General features: G+C 35.2%; 1 long non-coding RNA gene across 1 annotated transcript in view; it reads right to left on the reverse strand.

Annotated features, from left to right (window-relative positions):
- Positions 1 to 4,258: 4,258 nt before the first annotated feature.
- Positions 4,259 to 22,837, reverse strand: part of LOC137496290 (uncharacterized) — a 38,970-nt gene continuing 20,391 nt past the window's right edge. Inside the window, exon 3 of the long non-coding RNA XR_011016494.2 lies at positions 4,259 to 5,740. This is a non-coding gene — a long non-coding RNA (uncharacterized lncRNA). The remainder of the gene's footprint in view (positions 5,741 to 22,837) is intronic.

The raw sequence follows: 22,837 nt of genomic DNA on the forward strand, positions 1-22,837 counted from the left end.
TCAAAGCCAAAGAATCCTGAAGTGTTGACCAGCTGACAGACACAGCCAGCACAGGGGAAAGAGTCAATATTTAACCTCAAACTGCAAAGAAAAACAATAATGTTTATGACTGTACAATAGTGCAGCGACTATGAGAAGTAGATACTTTTAAAACGTTGCTGTGCATTAAGATCACAAGCATTTAACATGACAACACAACAGAGACATGAAAATTTCCATAAGTATAAGTACGCCTTTAAGCATTATGCAGCTGTTCAATTCGATTTCAGTTCGTTATTTTTTTTTTTACAATGTAGATTGTGTCAAAACAGCAAAGATCTGTTCTGTTCTAGGAAATTGAAACTCCTCCAGTTTTCACATTTTAAGTTCAGTTTAAAGCTATGAGGAGAATCAATCTTTGATTTAAAGCAATAAATATATAAAATTCGGAATAAACAATAAAAGTATTGCATATAACATATTTTAAAACGACAGATGAATATAAAACTATTAGTGTAAGCTACCGAAAATATCAAGTTTATTGCAAAATAGGCATTAAGAATACATAGATTATTAATGCAAATTCAGACACAAAATATATCCAAGATTATTACAATAAATGCAAAAAAGTACATCCAGAAATAATAATAAAATAATCTGAAAATAAAAAGAGATTTAAAAATAAATAAATATATTAATCTCAATAAAATATTTATCTCAACACTCAACATTGGTTGAATTTTTTACACAGCATCAAGGGTGATGTAGTTTTTACAGGCACTCCTATATATAACAGTATTGATTAATTAAATATATGTTTAATTAACGGTGTTGGGATAATATATATATATATATATATATATATATATATATATATATATATATATATATATATATATATATATATATATATATATATATATATATATATTAAAACCTTAGTTCACTTTTAAAACACTGTGTTAAAGTAATGTGAAAGTTTGTATGTAATTTAAGCTCATCAAAAGCAAATACAATCGATCGGCATCCTCAGAGGTTCAACAGATCTGTCTTTATATGTTCTTCAGCTATTGTCAAAACAATTTCCCTTTAGCTAAACGTCCAAAACCTGTATTTCTTTACTGACACAACAGAATCCTGGTGTATTTCTGATGTGAAGAAATTAGTGTCCAGCAGGTGGCGCTATTGTACTGCAGAGCTCAATACTTGATTTAACTTTACCCCAGTCAAAATGATTCAGTGCTGAATGTGAATGATTAGGGAAAATCGACTGTCTGATTAAACAATTAGGTGAAAATCAACATTATATTCACAACAACGTGTATATATAGACATTTTCTCTGATTGTAGGTTTTCTGACACCATTTCTAAACATATGGCTGTAGGCCTACTTCGTTTTCTCTCCCATATGAAGAATACTGTTTTTAGGTATTTTTAGTCTGTCTGAACCATACTATAATATAGTGCAATATACTGTATATATTATAGTATTTACATATTTATATACATTTATACAGTATTTAGCTTGAACACTTTGTTGACGAATGCTTAAACACTGTAGTGCTTTAGTGAACTGATAAACTGTAATTTTTGCAATAGTAAAGTGTGATGAACAGAATCTATATAATTAACAAAACTTCACTAAGCACTTCACTGTGGTCTGGTTTAAAAACGCTCTTGCATTTACTTTATATACTCGCTGGCCACTTTATTGGGTACACCTGCCCAACTGCTTGTGAACGCAAATTTCTAATTTCTAGACCAGGACAAGACGATCTGCTGCAGTTCAAACCGAGCATCAGAATGCGGAAGAAAGGGGATTTAAGTGACTTTGAACATGGCATGGTTGTTGGTGCCTGAGAGGCTGGTCTGAGTATTTCAGAAACTACTGGGATTTTCATGCACAACCATCTCTAAGCTTTACAGAGAATGGTCTGAAAAAGAGAAAATATCTAGTAAGCGACAGTTCTGTGGCTGCCTTTTTGATGCCAGAGATCAGAGGAGAATGGCCAGACTGGTTAAAAAGGCAACACTAACTCAAATAAGCACTCGTTACAACCGAGGTCTGCAGAAGAGCATCTCTGAATGCACAATACGTCCAACCTTGAGGCAGATGGGCTACAGCAGCAGAAGACCACACGGGGTGCCGCTCCTGTCAACTAATAATTGCCACAGACTCACCAAAATTGGACAATATAAGATTAGAAAAACGTTGCCTGGTCTGATGAGTCTTGTTTTCTGCTTTAACATTCAGATGGTAGAGACAGAATTTGGTGTCAACAACATGAAAGCATGGATGCTATCCATGTCGATTTGGACCAAAATCCCTGAGGAATATTTCCAAAACCTTGTTAAATGTATGCTAAGAAGGATTAAGGCAGTTCTGAAGGCAAATAGGGGTCCAACTCAGTACTAGAAAGGTGTCCCTAATAAAGTGGCCGGTGAGAGTATATAAACATTTTTTGTTATTTATATTATTTTATACTTTCTGTCATATATAACTCAGTTTTGATTTTCGTAGTTCTCTGTTTTTGTTCATATCTCTAAGTCGCCTCCTGATCTGGTTTTCTTTCTACTGTAGAAACTTCATGATGTCGAAAACCCTCCTCAGTTTTCTCTACAATCAATGTCGGGTGTTTTCTCAGCAGAATCCAGCGCTTGGTCTTCATTTTTCTTCAGGGTTGTGAGGTTTGGTCCCTCGAGGTGCTGGTATTTATAGCACTAACAACATTTATTTTCAGGCAGAAGTCAATGTTTCCTTACGCAGGTCATTTCTTTTATGGTAAGAGGAAATAATGTTGTTCTGTTGCTGTTTGGTAGCTCGGATGTCCATCTTTATTCAAGTTCTGCTCTTTTTGTTTTGGATGTTTCTCCTGAAATTTCTAATTTAAAAAAGGCTATTCTAAAATTTAATCTTCAGAGCAATATTTAATAATATTAAACAATAAATTATAAAGTTTATATTTGCAGTAATTATTCATTTATTCATTCATTTTCTTGTTGGTTTAGTCCCTTTATTAATGCGGGGTCGCCACAGCAGAATGAACCGCCAACTTATCCAGCACATTTTTACGCAGTGGATGCCCTTCCAGCCGCAACCCATCTCTGGGAAACATCCACACACACTCATACATTACTCATACCTACTGCGCCACTGCGAGTTTGCATGTTCTCCCTGCGTTCGCGTGGGTGCTCCGGTTTCCCCCACAGTCCAAAGACATGCATAGGTGTATTGTGAAGGCTAAATTGTCCGTAGTTAATGAGAGTGTGTGTGTGTGTGTGTGTTTGTGTGTGTGTGTGTGTGTGTGTGTGTGTGTGTGTGTGTGTGTGTGTGTGTGTGTGTGTGTGTGTGTGTGTGTGTGTGTGTGTGTGTGTGTGTGAATGTTTCCCAGAGATGGGTTGCGGCTGGAAGGGCATGCGCTGCGTAAAAACGTGCTGGATAAGTTGGTGGTTCATTCCGCTGTGGCGACCCCGGATTAATAAAGAAAAATTAATGAATATTATATTATATTATATGAATATATGAATGAATATTATATTATATTATATTATATTATATTATATTATATTATATTATATTATATTATATTATATTATATTATATTATATTATATTATATTATATTATATTATATGAATATATGAATGAATATTATATTATATTATATTATATTATATTATATTATATTATATTATATTATATTATATTATATTATATTATATTATATTATATTATATGAATATATGAATGAATATTATATTATATTATATTATATTATATTATATTATATTATATTATATTATATTATATTATATGAATATATGAATGAATATTATATTATATTATATTATATTATATTATATTATATTATATTATATGAATATATGAATGAATATTATATTATATTATATTATATTATATTATATTATATTATATTATATTATATTATATTATATTATATTATATTATATTATATGAATATATGAATGAATATTATATTATATTATATTATATTATATTATATTATATTATATTATATTATATTATATTATATTATATTATATTATATTATATTATATTATATTATATTCTGGGCAGTACGGTGGCACACTGGGTAGCACAATCGCCTCAAAGCAAGCAGGTCGTTGGTTCGAGCCCCAGGTGGGTCAGTTGGCATTTCTGTGTGGAGTTAAGATAAATAAGGGACTGAGCCGAATGAATGAATATTTAGTGGTGGGCGATTCATTCTAAAATGAAACTTTGTTTTGACGTAATATATGTATAAACACACACAGAAAAAAAAAAACTTTTATTTTAATAATTTATCTTTAAATACATAATGAATTATTATATTTACTTCATACTTATCAAAATTCTATCAGAAAGGTTTGAGTTTAAGCTGAAATTCTTTAGAAACTGAGAAAAACCTTTGCTCATCATTTAATCTCACTCACTCTGAGCAGATTTAGCATCTTATGGTGATGTATGCTGAATCAAAGCTAAAGTATTCTTCTACAAACGCATGAATGGCGGTGCACATGAAGCACTACATCCCGTCTGAGGAAATCAGTGAACACTTTGATTCAAAGGCAAAATACAGCCTTTCATCTGCTGGTACAAGTGTATAAAGCGTGTTCACTTTTCACCCAATCTACTTTTTACTGACAAGTGATTTTTATAAGCGTCTGTCAATGTTTTAATCTGGGCATTTCATAAATTTTTTTTTCCAGCTCTATTTCAGAGGGTGCCACAGCGGAATGAACCACCAACTATTCCAGCATATGTTTTACGCAGCGGATGCGCTTCCAGGTTTATGTACAGTAAGTGACGCTGAAGTGAAGATTCATGGTTCAGTGCTGAAAAAGAAACGATACAAATTGATAAAGTGCAACAAATAAGGTGCATTTCAGTATTAGTGTTTGAAGTGTATTCAATATGACACTTTTTGAAAAGAACAAACAACATGGTGGCAAATTGGTTAGTACTGTTGCCTCACGGCATGAAGGTCACTGGTTCGAGTCCCGGCTGGGCCAGTTGTGGAGTTTGCATGTTCTCCCTGTGTTGGCATGGGTTTCTTCCTGGTGCTCCGGTTTCCCCCACAATCCAAAAACATGTGCTATAGGTGAATTGAATAAACTAAATTGGCCATAAATTGTGTGTGAATGAGAAAAAGTGTATGGGTGTTTTCCAGTACTGCGTAAAACATATGCTAGAATAGTTGGTGGTTTATTCCGCTGTGGCGACCACTGATAAATATGGGACTAAGATGAAGTAAAATGAATAACAGTGCATAAATAATGATGAAACTAAAAGATTCCAATTTATATTTTGGTGCTAAAAATATACATTGCATCCGCACTGGTATTGTAGAGTTATTTTACTGTTCACCTGCACAGGAAAAATGCGGAGTTCCACACAATTCATTCATGTTGTCCCAACACAAATCGATTAAGTTAACTTAAATTACATATTAAGATAAATTGATTGATTTATACATTAACCTTTCACCGTTAATTGTCGGTTTAATTTGTTATAGTTCTTTCTTACACTCCTTTGATTGGTCAAGCGCTCAACAGAAAGGGCTGCGAATGGCTCTTGTGCGATGCGCTCTCCATAGATGAGTGATAAACGGCAGCGGCGATCACAACTGATCCATGATATACACGGTGGAGAAAACTCTGCAGACAAGCGCTCGTGTCTGTATCCAGGAGTATCACTGTAACAGCCAAGAGGAGAGGAAAAGCACCAGCTGGTCAAACGGCTACAATGGGAGAGAGAGAGAGAGAGAGAGAGAGAGAGAAATTTACTTTCATTCTCTCAATTGCAGTGAAATAGGGGCTTCTGCTGTAAGTGTCAGTGAAAGACTGTCCAGCAAACACACACGCAGTGAAATTGTGCACAGTTTCTGCGTTTTTAAGAAGTTGGAGCGCTCGCCTCCCTCGCCATAGTAAGCTACGGTGATATATCGCTTATGAGATAATTGACGTCAGTACATAATAACCGGTTATGATTATTACTGAACTGATACCGAATTGTTCGCGTCTGCATCGCGCTGCACCGAAGAAACAAATCATTTTGACACCCCTGTGGCCGTTTAAGCTGAGAGACATCAAAAGCAGGATGAAAACTTTGTGAACCGATCGCTTCCTTTCTCTCTCTCACCAAACTCTTAAAGGGGAATGTCACCCCGTCACTTTCAGCTCAAAACTCTTAAAGGGGAAGAACAACAAGAACAACTTGTGAATTCTGTCATATGTATGAATGTATGCGCCACACCCCTTGTGTTTTCTATTTGTGTTTGTGAGGATTTGCAACACATTTGCTGTCAAACCGATGATGATGTTTTCTTAATTTGCTGCTGATTTTCTATTTGCATGTGTTTTCTTAAGTTATGGTGCATTGGGCTCTCTCAGCCACTGTAGTTCGTTCTGGATAATTACATGATTTTTAAAGACTTTTTTCTCACTTGATTAATTACTTAATGTGTATGAATTTGTAAGAACTCATTTGTATTTAAATTTGTACAAATTAAGGTGTATTGAACAGAAAACAGGTGGCGCAGTGGGTAGCACGATCGCCTTACAGCAAGAAGGTCGCTGGTTCGGGCCTTGGCTTAGTCAGTTGGCATTTCTGTGTGGAGTTTGCATGTTCTCCCCATGTTCGCGTGGGTTTCCTCTGAGTTCTTTGGTTTCCCCCAGAAGTCTAAAGACATGTGGTATAAGTGAAAGGGGTAGGCTAAATTGTCTGTAGTGTATGTGTGCGAATGTGTGTGGATGCTTCCCAGTGATGGGTTGCAGCTGGAAGGGCATCCACTGCATAAAACAAATGCTGGATTAGTTGGCAGTTCATTCCACTGTTGCGACCCCTGATTAATAAAGGCACTAAGCTGAAAAAGGCAAGGCAGTGGCGCAGTAGGTAGTGCTGTCGCCTCACAGCAAAAAGGTCGCTGGGTTGCTGGTTCGAACCTCGGCTCAGTTGCCGTTTCTGTGTGGAGTTTGCCTTCGTGTGGGTTTCCTGCGGGTGCTCCGGTTTCCCCCACAGTCCAAAGACATGCGGTACAGGTGAATCGGGTAGGCTAAATTGTTCGTAGTGTGTGAATGTGTGTGTGGATGTTTCCCAGAGATGGGTTGTGGCTGTAAGGGGCATGCGCTGCGTAAAAACTTGCTGGATAAGTTGGCGGTTCATTCCGCTGTGGCGACCCCGGATTAATAAAGGGACTTAACCGACAAGAAAATGAATGAATGAATGAATGAATAAGCTGAAAAAAAGAGTGATTAAACATAAAACAATTAAGTTGTTCCCAAAAACACTAATGAATTGTGTCGTTTCGATTCATTTTAAATAAGTAGTTTGAACAAGTCATTATTAGAGTCTGCAAAGTCTTGTCTTAAAGATGAACCGAGAAAGACAGAAGAAATAAAGGATGAAATGCTCTTCCCCTCAAAGCCCCTCCACCCGCTTTTCCTGTCATTAAAGTGAATTGATCAGCAGTGCAGGCACATCCAATCCGTAAGTGCTTGTGTGACGGAGACCGCCGCTTTCGGCCAGAGCAGCATCTTTCTGCTAAAACATCTCTGTGCAAGTCAAAGGCTCAGCACTTCCACCCTAAATCTTGTCAGAGAAATGCAGCGCTTTCGGGGCTTGGAAGTGCTGATGGTGTCGATGCACGTCCGCGGATGTGACCGCTCTATCTCTTCCTCCAACACCACGCCATCCATCTGCTTCTGCAGGCTGAAACTGGGATTCATTCGAATTTTCAACTCCATCCATTTATGAAATGACATTCACTATGCTAAATTACATCACTCAGTATTGATTCTCACGTCTCTTTGGTGTGGGGGTGAATTGAGTGCTTCTGCGCACTTAGTCAAGGACAAACTCAATCTGTTTTTACATGTGTGGCGGAAGAGTGACGGTATATTTGCTCTCGTCAAAATCAAGTAACATTTGAAGATTCCTTCTTGTTTTAAAGCAGTCAGTTTAGCATCCATATATTCACATTAGCACTGTCACCTCACAGCAAGAAATTTGCTGGTTCCAGTCCCGGCTGTGCCAGTTGCCTTTTCTGTGTGGGGTTTCCATGTTCTCCCCGCGTTGGCGTGGGTTTATTGGGTTAACTCAGGGGTGTCCAAAGTTTTTGGTCCGAGGGCCAGATAATAAAAAAAAAATGTTGTCCCGGGCCAAATTTTACACACATCACACAGACACGCATATATATATATATATATATATATATATATATATATGGATGGATGGATGAATGTATGGATGGATGGATGGATGGATGGATGGATAGATGGATGGATGGATAGATGGATAGATGTGTGTGTGTATATTATTATGGAATTATTTTATTTCATCATCCAACTGTGTTTCTAAAAAGACTTAAGTTTTTAAAAAACTTGAATCTTCTCTGGGCAAATTACAGTTGCAACACTCATCCTTTATAAATTCTCCTTCAGTGAAGGGTTTCCTGTGCTGTGTGATTAGCTGAGCTACCTCATAACTAGCCCACTGCAAAAAATGCTTTTCTTACTTGGATTTTTTTTGTCTTGTTTCGAGTCCAAATCTAAAAATTCTCAAATCAAGAAAAATTTTCTAGTCAAGCAAAACATATAGTCTTGTTTTGAGAAATAATATGCTTATATTAAGAGAGTTTTTCCTTAAAACAAGCAAATTAATCTGCCAATGGGGTAAACAAAATAATCTTAAGTCAAAAGGAAAAACAAGATTATTTTGCTTACCCCATTGGCAGATTAATTTGCTTGTTTTAAGGAAAAACTCTCTTAATATTAGCATATTATTTCTCAAAACAAATTAGAAAATTTTCCTTTATTTAAGATTTTTTAGATATTTGGACTTGAAACAAGACAAAAAATATAAATAAAAAAAGCATTTTTTGCAGTGCAGTTTAGAATTTTCTTGCACTTTATTAGCACAAAAAAACTGCTGTTGTTGAGCTGATAGGGCAGCTGCTAATTGTTTTACTTTTTGATCTCATTCGCCAAAATGTGATTATCAATTATGTTTCCTTCAGTTTGGTCGGTTAGTTTTACATCATAACAAGAAGTGCTGCCTAATTGAAGGCATGTAATACCGACACCCGGTGGTTATTTATTGAATTACGTTCATTTTTGTATAGCGGGCCAGTTTCTATTAATATTTATAAAAAGCCTCGCGGGCCACCACAAAACTAAATGCGGGCCACAGATGGCCCGCGGGCCGTAGTTTGGACACCCCTGGGTTAACTAAATTGGCCTTGGTGTATAAGTGTGTGCGTGAATGGGTGTGTATGGGTGTTTCCCAGTACTGGGTTGCAGCTGAAAGGCCATCCGCTGCTTAAAACATATGCTGGAATAGTTGGCAGTTCATTCCGCTGTGGCGACCCCTGATTATTAAAGGGACTAAGCTGAAAAGAAAATGAATGAATGAATAAACATCCTAAGTAGGTAGTTTTATGATGTTTTGAGCTTATATTTGAGATTGTTCTGATTATTTCTATTGTCACTATTGTTGAGAAACATATGCTGATGAATTGTATTAAATGACTGCTGTAAACAACACAACATTAATAAATTGGAAACAATTATGGAAACTAGCTGTTAACCAGGTTACAGTTTGTTACTGTAACAGAGTTACTGTAACATTTAATGTTACCATTAAAATCACAGACATTTCTCTCTCTCTCTCTCTCTCTCTCTCTCTCTCTCTCTCTCAATTCAATTCAATTCAATAATTGCTTTATTGGCATGACAAATGTATAGCCAAAGCATTTATAAAGTTTACATTAAAAAGAGCATAATTATACGGTACATCCAGAAAGTATTCATAGAGCTTCTCTTTTTCCACATTGTTATGTTACAGACTTATTCCAAAATGGATTTAATTTCCACAAAATTCTACACACAATACCCCATAATGACAATGTAAAAAAATATCTTTTGTAAATAGTTGCAAATTTATTAAAAATAAAAAAAGCTGAAAATCACATGTACAGAAGTATTCACAACCTTTACCGTGAAGCTCTAAATTGAGCTCAGGTACGTTCTATTTCCACGAATCATTCATGAGATGTTTCAGCAGCTTCATTGAAGTTCACCCGTGGTCAATTCAGTTGATTGGACAAAATTTAAAAGGCATACACCTGTCTATATAAGGTCCCAGGGTTGACAGTGCATGTCAAAGCACAAACCAAGCATGAAGACAAAGGAATTGTCTGAAGACCTCTGAGACAGGATTGTCTCGAAGCACAAGGTTGGGGAAGGTTACAGAAAAATTTCTGCTGCTCTGAAAGTTTCAATGAGCACAGTGGCCTCCATCATCTGTAAGTGGAAGATGTTTGGAATAACCAGGACTTTTTCTAGTGCTGGCCGACCATCTAAGCTGAGTTATCGGGGGAGAAGGGCCTTAGTTAGGGAGGTGATCCATAACCCAACAGTCACTCTGTCTGAGCTCCAGCGTTCTTCTGTGAAGAGAGGAGAACCTTACAGAAGGACAACCATCTATGCAGCAATCCACCAATCAGGCCTGTATGATAGAGTGGCCAGACGGAAGCCACTCCTCACCTGGAATTTGCCAAAAGGCATCTGAAGGACTCTCAGACCATAAGAAAATAAATTCTCTGGTCTAATGAGACTAAAATTAAAAGCATTGGAGAGAATGCCAGGCGTTACGTTTGAAGAAAACCAGGCACCGCTCATCACCAGGCTAACACCATCCCTACAGTGAAGCATGGTGGTGGCAGCATCATGTTGTGGGGATGTTTTTCAGCAGCAGAAACTGGAAGGATAGAGTCAGGAAGACTAGTCAGGATAGAGGGAAAGATGAACGCAGCAATGTACAGAGACATCCTGAATGAAAACCTGCTTCAGAGTGCTCTTGAACTCAGCCTGGGGCGACGGTCATCTTTAAGCAGGACAATGACCAAAAGCGCACCGCCAAAATATCAATGGAGTGGCTTCACAACAACTCGGTGAATGTCCTTAAGTGGCCCAGCTAGAGCCCAGACCTAAATCCTATTGAATATCTCTGGAGAGATCTGAAAATGGCTGTACACCGTCGCTTCCCATTCAACCTGATAGAGCTTGAGAGGTACTGCAAAGAGGAATGGGTAAAAATTCCCAAAGACAGATGTGCCAAGCTTATGGCATCATATTCAAAAAGACTTGAGGCTGTAATTTCTGCCAAAGGTGCATCAACAAAGTATTGAGCAAAGGCTGTGACTAATTGATTTTTCAGGTTGTTTATTTTTAATAAATTTGCAACTATTTCAAGAACTCTTTTTGTCTCATTGTCATTATGGGGTATTGTGTGAAGAATTCTGAGGAAATACATGAATTTAATCCATTATGGAATAAGACTGTAGCATAAAAACATGTGGTAAAAGTGAAGCGCTTTAAATACTTTCCGGATGCATGTATGTATATATTTTTAAAAAACACAGTAAATAGTAGTATAGTATTATAATATATAGTATAATAATAATAATAATAATAATAATAATAATAATAATAATAATAATTTTCTGTCTCTCTCTCTTTCTCTCTCTCTCCTCTCTCAGTGTATTGTTGGCAAAGGCACTTCCAAATGAGGAGAGGTGGTTCCACTGGTGACGTGGGTCAGTCCAGCACTGCATTGCACCCAGACACACCCCACACAGAGCGAGACGCCGGACCACTGTGAGCCAGCTGTGCTGCAATGCCGCTTCAGAAAGGACTGGCACCGTCTGCTGCTTTAAAGTTCAGCAAGTTCATCCGCTTCATTCTGCCAAGCTCTTGATCTATGTGCTGAAATGCTCAATAATGCACTAAAGGAAACGGCTGAATAAAGGCATCATTTGTAGAGTGGCGTTAAAAGCAGTAAAATGCATTAAAGTAACAATGAGCTACAGTACGACTTGGAAAGTGTTGATGAAGAATAATATTATTGCACAGTATAACGGATAGAGCTTATGCATGCATAAACTGCTAACTGATTTGCTGAGAGTACAATTAATTACTTTTTTGGATTGCAAACGATCACAAGTGTGTTTGTTCTGCGCCATTTATTTTATAAACACTGTAAAATTGTTTGTACTTTTAACCCTCTGGTGAAATTCATACATTTTTGGCCTCCAATATAATCAAGTGAATTTTTTTACCTCATCAGAATAATGCAAAACTAAGTAAAGGTTTTGGAACATGGCATGTAAATATACACAGACACAAAATATTACATGCGATTTAAAAAGATTAAATGGCCCTAAAAAATAAATATTAATAATATTTTGTGTTATCAATTCATACTAATTTTGTCCAGCATAAAATGTTTGCACTCAGTTTGAGACTTGTTTAGATTTAAACTTGTTTGTGGCTCTGAAATTTTATTCCACAGTGATCACATTTCATATCACGTTTCAAAATAGCCTATTTGTGACTTTATTCATATTAAGAAACTTCTACAGCAACAACAAACACTTCTCTTCTCCCGAACATTCGACATTTACAATCATTAAAATGTGATATTCCTTTTTAATCAAAAAAGGGCTTATTGATATATTTTTTAGGACATTCAGGATGTCATTTAATCCTGTAAACTGATCCGAATTCATCAGCATATGTACACTCGCCGGCCACTTTATTAGGTACACCTGTCCAACTCCTTGTTTGATTTCTAATCACATCACAGCAACTCAATGCATTTAGGCATGTAGACATGGTCAAGACAAGTTCTGTGGGCAAAAAAGCCATGTGATGTTAGAGGTCAGAGGAGAATGGCCAGACTGGTTTGAGCTGATAGAAAGGCAACAGGAACTCAAATAAGCACTCGTTACAACCGAGGTCTGCAGAAGAGCATCTCTGCACGCACAACACGTCCAACCTTGAGACGGATGAGCTACAGTAGCAAAAGACCACACCGGGTGGCACTCCTGTCAGCAAAGAACTGGAAATTAAGGCTACAATTCACACAGGTTTACCAAAATTGTACAATAGAAGATTGGAGAAACGTTGCCTGGTCTGATGAGTCTCGAATTTTGCTGCGACATTTGGATGGTGGGGTCAAAATTTGGCATCAACAACATGAAAGCATGGATCCATCCTGCCTTGTATCAACGGTTCCAGTTGGTGGAGGTGATGTAATGGTGTGGGGGATATTTTCTTGGCACTCTTTGGGCTCATTAGTGCCAATTGAGTATTGTGTCAACACCACAGCCTACCTGAGTATTGTTGCTGACCATGTCCATCCCTTTATGTGGATATGAAAATATGATCATATCACCCCAATTTTATCCTCCTTACACTGGCTTACTGTTAAGTTTCGTATTGAATTTAAAATATTGTTTCTTACCTAAAAAGCTTTAAATATTCTAGCTCCTGTTTATCTAACCAACCTTCTGTCTCGCAACAATCCAACTCGCTCTTTAAGATCTCAAAACTCAGGGCTTCTGGTAGTAACTAGAATAGCAAAGTCGAGTAAAGGAGGTCGAGCCTTCTCATTTATGGCTCCTACACTCTGGAATAGCCTTTCTGATAACGTCTGAAGCTCAAACACACTCTCCCAATTCAAAACTAAATTAAAGACCTATCTGTGTAGTAGAGCAAAGATTCAGTGCATCACTTAGCGGGTTTCCACACAGGTTTCCTTCACAATTTATGTAAAGCTGCTTTGACACAATCTACATTGTAAAAGCACCATACAAATAAAGGGGAATTGAATTGAATTGAATATGTCCAAAGTGTGTCCATCTTCTGATGGCTACTTTCAGCAAGATAGCGCACCATGTCATAAAGTGTGAACCATCTCAGACTGATTTCTTGAACATGACAATGAGTTCCCTTTACTCAAATGGCCTCCATAGTCACCAGATCTCAATTCAATAAAGAACCTTTGGGATGTGATGGAATGGGGGTTCGCATCATGGATGTGCAGCCCACAAATCTCCAGCAACTGCGTGATGCTATCATGTCAATATGGACCAAAATCTCTGAGAAATATTTACAGTGCCTTGTTGAATCTATGCCATGAAGGATCAAGGCAACTCTAAAGGCAAAAGGGGATCCAACCCAGTACTAGTAAGGCGTACCTAATAAAGTGGCCGGTGAGTGTACATACATTGTGATTCACAAGTGTTTCCTGTTTATTTCTGGTTGAGAATTACATTATGGGATGTTGATTTCTGCTCTGTCAACTTTTGCTATTGAAAATGCAACTCTACAGTTTAACACTATGACTTTTATTGACATTTTAATTTGATATAATATAATGTATAAGAAATAATCTATAGAGAAATTAGTCTGTAAAATAACAGAAAATGTGCTGCCAGTTTATTACAAGGTGTTTGTTGTGTAATATACAACACCAACCCAGACAGTGTATCATTTTAACCTATTAAAAATGTTAATAAAAGTCACTTTTTTAAGCTTTTCAAGGTTAAAAGTTGTTGAAAGAAAGATCAAGATCCCATAATGCAATTAAAAACATATTAAAAGCATATCTTAATCAATCAAAATCACAAAATATGGAAAACTGTTAATTTGTGTAATGTATTTTATACATAAATGCATAAATAAAATAAATATAAAATCAAAAATAACCAATAAAGAGACAAAGCAAATCATGTAGTAAAGCAACAATCACTCAGAAACGAAAAACCAAAGTCGTCTTCAGCAATTGTACACAACACTGTCCATGACTGCACCATTTCATTTCAAACGTGAATAAGTCTTTCAGGGCATTTTAAAAATACTAATAAATTAATATTCAGGCTTTGTGTAACCACCTAAAAGCCGAAACCGCACCATCAATGCCTTATTGTACCCTTGCACTATTTTAACAGAGAAAGAGAGAAAGACTGCATATTCTGGGTGTTGCCTTTCAGGTCCTGTAGAGAGGCTAAAGGTCAGGTGACAGTGACGGTTTCTAGACAGAATGCAGCATCTATTGCACCAAATGCATGGTAAATTATTCACATGCAACCCAAGACTGGGCTGTTTAGTGGTTGCAGTGAAAGTCGTTGTAATATGGCGAGAGTGAGACAGCTGTCCTGATAGAGTATAATGAATATGATAATATAAGCTGCTGCATATGTTAAGGTTCTTCATCATTTTGGCTAAATAGTGTATATGTGTGTGTGAGAGAGTGTGTGTGTGTGGCCGCATGCACATTTGTGAGAGATTTATGTCCACTGCAGTAATGAAGTTACACTCGCTTCGTTCCTCAGCAGAAGCATTAAACACCTATAAGCTCTGCAGCAGCGGATGATACGCCTCACATGCACACACTCACAATGATCTTTAGTTTACTGCCATATTTGTGAATCTTTACTGTGATAAAATTGCCCATGTACATTATTGAGCTCACGCATGCTTTGCTGGTGGAAAAAATGGTAAGATATGAATGAATTATTGTGTAAGTAAACACATGATTGATGGCATTAATTTTCTAAAATATGTCCTAAATGTAGTTAATAAATAATATTAATAATAAAAATCATAGTTCTAATAATTATTAGTAATAATATTAGTAATTAGTAATATCTATATTATATATATATATATATATATATATATATATATATATATATATATATATATATATATATATTATAATATATATATATATTATAATATATATATATATATATATATATATATATATATATATATATATATATATATATATATATATATATATATATATATATGTATATATTATTATTATATATATATATATATATATATATATATATATATATATATATATATATATATATATATATATATATATATATATATATATATTCCAGTTTTATTATTGCTTTATTTAACGATTCAAAAAGTATAACAATACTTAAAAATAAATTGACACATATACTGTATCAAATATTATTATTATTATTATTATTATTCATTTAGATATAATTGTGAAATGAACTAAAGAAATAATAAATAAATATATCGAAATAAATATATAATTAATTTAATATTGATCATGTTTATAATTTTGAAAAAAAAATGTTTTTTAAGTATTTTTAAATAATTTCTGATAATAACAATTATTTAATAATTATCATGTTTATAATTTTTTAATTATAACATATTTTAATCATTTGTAATGATTATTCAAATTAGTTTAATAATTATGCTTATAATTAAAAAAATTATATATTTAAAATATTTGTTATCATTTTAATAATAACAACAATAAACATATTCATTTTTTATTTCATGTAATTTAAATAAATTGTAAAAATTATCATGTTTATAAATTAAATGAACTAAAAACATATATATTTTTATTTATTATTCAAATTATTATTATTATTCAAATTATATTATTATTATTCAAATAATAATAATTATTATTATTATTTTTATTATTATTATTATTATTATCATTCATTTTTATAATTATGTTAGTTTTCCAGAGGAAAACACACAAAAACAAAAATAATATAAACTAATGCTTACATTTTTTTCATGCATTATGAAATTTACATAAAAATAAATATGAAAACATATTTATATATAATTCACTTAATAATTATCATGTTTATAATTTTTACTTTTATACAAATATTTTTAAAAAGATTTGATAATTATTAAAATTAATTAATTATCCTGTTTATAAATGATAAAAAAACATCTAACCAATGACCTAAATATAAATATAATATATATATCATATATAATCATTATTAATTTCATGATTATTTTATTTTATATTTCTTTTTATAATTTTATTATTATAATTATTATTGTATTAGTACACACACAAAAATATTTATATATATATATATTATTTACATGAACTATGAAATTTAAGTAAGTAAATATGTACACAAATACATATATAATTCATATAATTTTAGTAAAAATATTTGTTATAATTTTTAAATAATTATTAAATAAATTTAATAATTATGTTTATAAATTAAATGAGCTAAAAATACTAATTTATATTTATTATTATTGATTTTATAATTTTTTTTAGTTTTTCATAAAGGCCCAGATCTTAAAACCATAAAAAACACAAACAAAAATAAATTATATAAATTAATGTAAATATAAATATTCATAGAAAAAGTGATCTTACATATTTAGCCACAGTACTAAAATAAATATTATACATTCTGCACATAAAAGACACTAAACTGCTTTCAAAAACATCCCTAGCTTTGTGAGCCCTCACTATTATGATGAGTCTTGCTATGACACCAATAGGTGGCGCTGTATGCAAACACACAGCAGATGGACAGCGGGACCCTGAGGACAGACATTGATTATCAGCAAACATTCCAGCATCATCTCTTCAAATGCTTGCTTCAGGGTCTGTGGATCGACAGAACTGCGATCAGATGATCAGCTATTGATTTGGTCTCCTGTTAGTGCTGCTGTGTACTGTTAGTGATGCTGTTAATAGTTCATTAGGGTGCAGATGTAGCCATCTGACTTTGCATCTCAAACTGATCAATACTACAGCAGTCATGTCACAAAAAAAGTAACATACCAATCAACATTAAGATGTGAAAATAAGAGTTAATCTAAAAAAAGTCAAAAGTCAACAGAGCAGAGATCAACATCCCATAATACAGTTTACAACCGTAAATAAACAAATAACATCTGCGAATCACAAAAAAACGGAAACATTATGCATTACCAGATATTTTTTACGGTCTACATAAAAGCATAACCTCTTTACTTTCATCTTTTTATATACAATTATTAGTGTGAAGAATATTTTGCTTGATTATTTTATATTATAAAGAACATTTTGCTGAAGGGAGAGATTTCATGGATGCTAAAAGTTCTTCATAGGAAAAGCATACATGTTGTGCAATATAAGATTTTTTTAACATAATATTCAGAATTAATATTCCGTTCTGCCTTCATTACTTTATTACATAGCAAATCTTCCCATAAGGCCAGTAAAATGTAAGTGCTGAGCAGTTAACGCTCCTCGTGAGAAATAAGGCTTTATTAAACAGACTTAACAATGTGCTGACGACATAATACAAATTCTGAAAGTTTATATGACTATGACTATGAAATCACATCTGAAAGAGAACGTTCTGGCAAGGTTGTCTTAAAGTTCTCTGGTCTTTATTGATGTTCCCGTGAACACAAGACCAACATATTCACTAACATTTTAGTTGGCCATTTATTAATGTTTCAAAACAATATCAAATGTTCCCTTAACAACAGGAAAACAGAAATCAGGGGAAAACGTTTCAAGTGTTGGTCCCACTTTATATTAAGTGTCCTTAACTACTATGTACTTACATAAAAAAATAAATACAATGTACTTACTGTGTTTATGATGTATTTGAGAACACTTGTGGTGCTTTTGAGTTGGGATAGAGGTTGGGTTATGGACAGGTTTGGTGGTATGGGTAGGTTTAAGGTGTAAGGGATGGTCAACAGTGTATTTATAAATGTAATTACAAAAGTTAATTAAAGATGTAAATACATACATGTATTTAATCAAGCATAAGTACACAATAAGTACATTGTAACAAACTATTAACTCCTGTGTAAGTACATACTAGTTAAGGCCACTTAATATAAAGTGGGACCCAAGAGTTAAAACAAAACTATTTTGTTGCTCTGTCTTTAGTCTTGAGAAATTATGGTTTTATGACAAATGTTTTGTGATCTATATCCCTCATTTCTGTGATTTATTCATTTTTTTAAATGGATTTATGTTCTTATATGTAATTTGTAACGTAACCTTTTTCAATTATTTTTCTGTTTGTTCATTGTCATAAGCAGTGGTGTAAAGAAACAAATTACAAATACTCAAATCACAGTGTGTAGTTTTTCTCAGGAATTATAATTTACCAAGTAGCTTTAAAAATGTGTACTTTTACTTTCCCTTGGGTACATTTTCAGCGCTGTATCGTCACTTTTACTTCACTACTTTCCTTCTAACTGCAGTCACTACTTAATTTTTTTCTTGTCATTGAAGTTTAGAAAAATCAGTCCTGTGATTCCTGTCCCATCAAATTGCATCATAATGTATTTCCTCAAGACATGTGCACTTTACACTGCAGCAGTTTGGAAGCATTAAAAGTGTCCAAAAGACGATGTTCAAAATCTTTACAGGCATTGACTTAGAGACTGTTTAGATGCATGTCACTGATGAGAAGATGACAGATGTTTACTGTATGATGACCGAAATGGCCTTAAACACCCAGCAGACACAAGACGTCAACAAGACATCAGATTAACATTGTAGCCCATTGTTATGAGAACGTTGCGTTTTGTTTGTAAGTGAAAATCGGGTTTACATCAGAACTCAACATCAGGCCAACGTCAATATCCAACGTCCAACCTAAAACCAACCAAATATCAACGTTTAATGATGTCACAGCTTGACGTTGTGTGGACGTTACCACTATGACGTCTATCAGACGTTGGATTTTGGTTGCCATTCCTGACAAATAAATGTCAGTATTTGATGTCAATATGACGCTGGTTTGCTCGACATTGGACTTTGGTCACTTTCTAACAACCTAAAATTAAACAAAATATCAACATCATTTGACATCAAAATTACATTGTCCTTAGACGCTGGCTAGCAATTTGGTCACCTGACATCACAACCTAAATCTAACCTAATATTAACATCATATGACATTGTGTGCCTGCTGGGCAATAACTAAATGCACTACAGAATGTTACGTTTACACACACATGCACAAATTACATGTAAATGCGTCAGCTTTTCACAGAGTATACTCACTACTCTTGAGTACTTTTGAAAGGTCTATACTTTGAGTAATTTTTACAACAGATACTTCTACTCTACTTGCAATACATTTTTGGGCAAGTAATAGTATGTTTAAGAGTACTTTTTTTAGTATGATTTTTCAGTACTCTTTCCACCACTGCATATAGCCCAAGTCTGATGCGGCCGAAAGCAGCAACACTTTCATTATGCCACAGTCTACCGCTTCCAGTACTTGATCACGCAGAAAAGAAGCAGCATTGTTTTATCAATAAATACATTGTAGTTTTCTGTTCAAATTCTGCTTTATGCAGTCTAAGTCTGTAACGTTTCGAATGAGAGTCAGAGAGGATCCAAATGCAAGTGACAATGTTTATTTGAATCTGACAATAAAACAAATAGTGCCAGGCTAGATGAACGCAGAACACAGGACAGGAACAGAACGGGGAAACCAGATCCAGACAAACTCCTCAGGGCCTGAGCACAGACAGCACAAACATAAGTGATAGTAACGAACTGACACAGACACACAAAAGCGTCGCACAGATATAGGCACCATGATGAGCCTCAGCTGGCGAACTAATCAGACCAACTGAGTGTCGTCATAACACGTGAGCATAACAAATCCACATGGACAACCAAAACAAAACAAACCCACGTGATCAAACATACACTCCGGAGAAGCGCACAAACCTGCAACCGTGACAAAGTCTAATAAAACACACAACATATTAAAGCGTATTTGGTGTTTCCCGGAAATGTTCTATAAAACCAAATCGAGGATGTGTTTCGTCATCAGCACATGCTCCATCTCACACTCTAAAAAAATAACTCAAGAGGTCTGTAACCACTACATAGTTTAATACATTATTGTAACTTAAAAATTCCAAAATGCTGATGGGAATAAAACTTGTAAGGTGCCAGAATAATTTTATTAACTGTTCAAAACATGAAAACATTGATAATTACATAAATTAAAAAATGCGGCTAATTTAAAGGTAAATATATCTGTCAGTTACTTTAATATTAATAATAATAATAATACATTTTATTTAAAGGCGCCTTTCTAGCAACTCAAGGACACCGTACAATCAAAGAGAATAGTAAAACAACAAGAGAAATAATAAAATATACACAGCAATAGAGCAAATAAAATCAAGTATTAAAAGCCATCTTAAATAATTGGGTTTTGAGTCTTGATTTGAACAGTGTGAGGGAGTCAATGTTTCTGATGGCAGGTGGTAGTGAGTTCCAAAGTCTCGGAGCAGAGCGGCTGAATGCTCTGTTGCCCATAGTTGAAAGGCGAGAAGAGGGAACAGACAAGTGGAGGGAGTAAGAAGATCGCAGGGTGAGAGAAGGAACAGAAATGTGGATGAGGGCAGACTAATATGGAGGGGCAAGATTGTGGATGGCTTTGAATGTTAACATCAAGATTTTAAAGTCGATTCGAAAATGAACAGGTGACCAATGAAGCTGCTGCAGGACAGGGGTGATGTGATGAGAAGAAGGGGTCCTGGTGATGATACCGGCAGCTGAGTTCTGGACCAACTGAAGCTTACAGAGAGATTTATGAGTGAGACCAAAGAGAAGAGAGTTGCAGTAATCTAAACGAGATGTGACAAGGCTATGAACGAGAACAGCAGTGGCATGAGGGGTAAGAGAAGGGCGGAGACGGTTAATGTTGAATAGGTGGAAGTAAGCAGAACGGGTGATGTTATTGATGTGAGAATCAAAGGATAGGGTGCTATCAAGGATGACACCCAGACTCTTAACCTGTTTAGAGGGATAAATGGAACTTTAAAACAATATTTAACTTGTGGCAACCCAAAGAAATTTTTCCACACTAATGGGGTTGTTTTGTATTTTTAAGTCCACACACTGATGTTTTTTACTATTTTTTATACTGATAATATGGGACAGTACATGTTTTTGTTTTGTATAACAATAAAAACCTGTGGTTTAATACAAAAAAAATGTACCGAAAAACAAAAATGTTGTTGTTAAATGGGTTTCTTACAAGCATGAACAGTAAATTTGAAAACAAACAAAAATGTATTCATTTACTTAAGGTTCTAAACTTTAAAAAATCCATGTAATTAAGTACATGGCTGTTTCTCAATACCAAGTACGCAAAGTTCGGACTTGCGTCCTTGGAAGTTCAGACTTGCCAAGTTCAGACTTGGAAGAACGAACTCCCGAGGACGCGAGGACACAAATCAGGTTTATTTAAGAAAATGTACATATATATTCATATAAATGTTAATTCAAATGAGTTATTATACACGTGTCTTTGATTATAAGATTTTTTCAACCCAAGCTCATTCTGGAAACGTAGCCCCGCGGACGTTTCTGGAGACCGCGATTTACGTGGCCGGAGGTACGTAAAGGCCTCGTTTGTTTTTTTTCGAGCGAACGCTGCGGGGCGGTGTGGCGCCGCTCCGCCCCTCCTCTTCGCGCTCGCCAGGCGACGGCTCGCCTCCGAGTGGAGGGCTTTCCCGATGCAATCAGTTTGTCCGCTTAGCTCACAGCGTTGCGTCGGCGGAGCGGAGGCCCCGGAGGAGGAGCCGGAGCCGGCCGCAGTGGACGACGACCGGGATTGAGTCTGGGGAACAGCAGGTTCCGGAAATCAGGTAAGACGAAAAACGGAATCCGAAAAATAAGGGCGAGAACGCGGCGGGATCCGAAAACGCGGTCAAAATCGAAGACAAGGGCTTTTGCTTTTTTTTTCCGATCCGGCGGCTTTTCGCGCGAGAACAACACGGGCACGGGCGCGAACGCCGCGCGATCCCGAGAGTTGCCCGCCCGAGACGCGAAAAAGCGCGCACACCGGCATCTTGCGGATCCGCGAAAACAAAAAACGCTCGAATACGTACCTCCCGGCACGTAAAACGCTGTCCGCAGAAACGTCTGCGGGGCTACGTTTCCACAATGAGCCAGGGTTGGATTTATTAAACTACAATAATAATACACACAATAAGAAATAAATACATACACGATAAGAAATAAAGATTACGTCAAACAATTTGGTAAAAGACAAACAGCGAACAACACGGTAACATAATTAAAGACAATTATAAACGGTAACAAAATAACAATGCCAAAATAATACACCTGAGAACAAATAATAGATTTATAAGACAAAAAACTGTCC

Source organism: Danio rerio, chromosome 8, assembly GCF_049306965.1.
Source record: "Danio rerio strain Tuebingen ecotype United States chromosome 8, GRCz12tu, whole genome shotgun sequence".
Taxonomy (NCBI): Eukaryota; Metazoa; Chordata; class Actinopteri; order Cypriniformes; family Danionidae; genus Danio; species Danio rerio.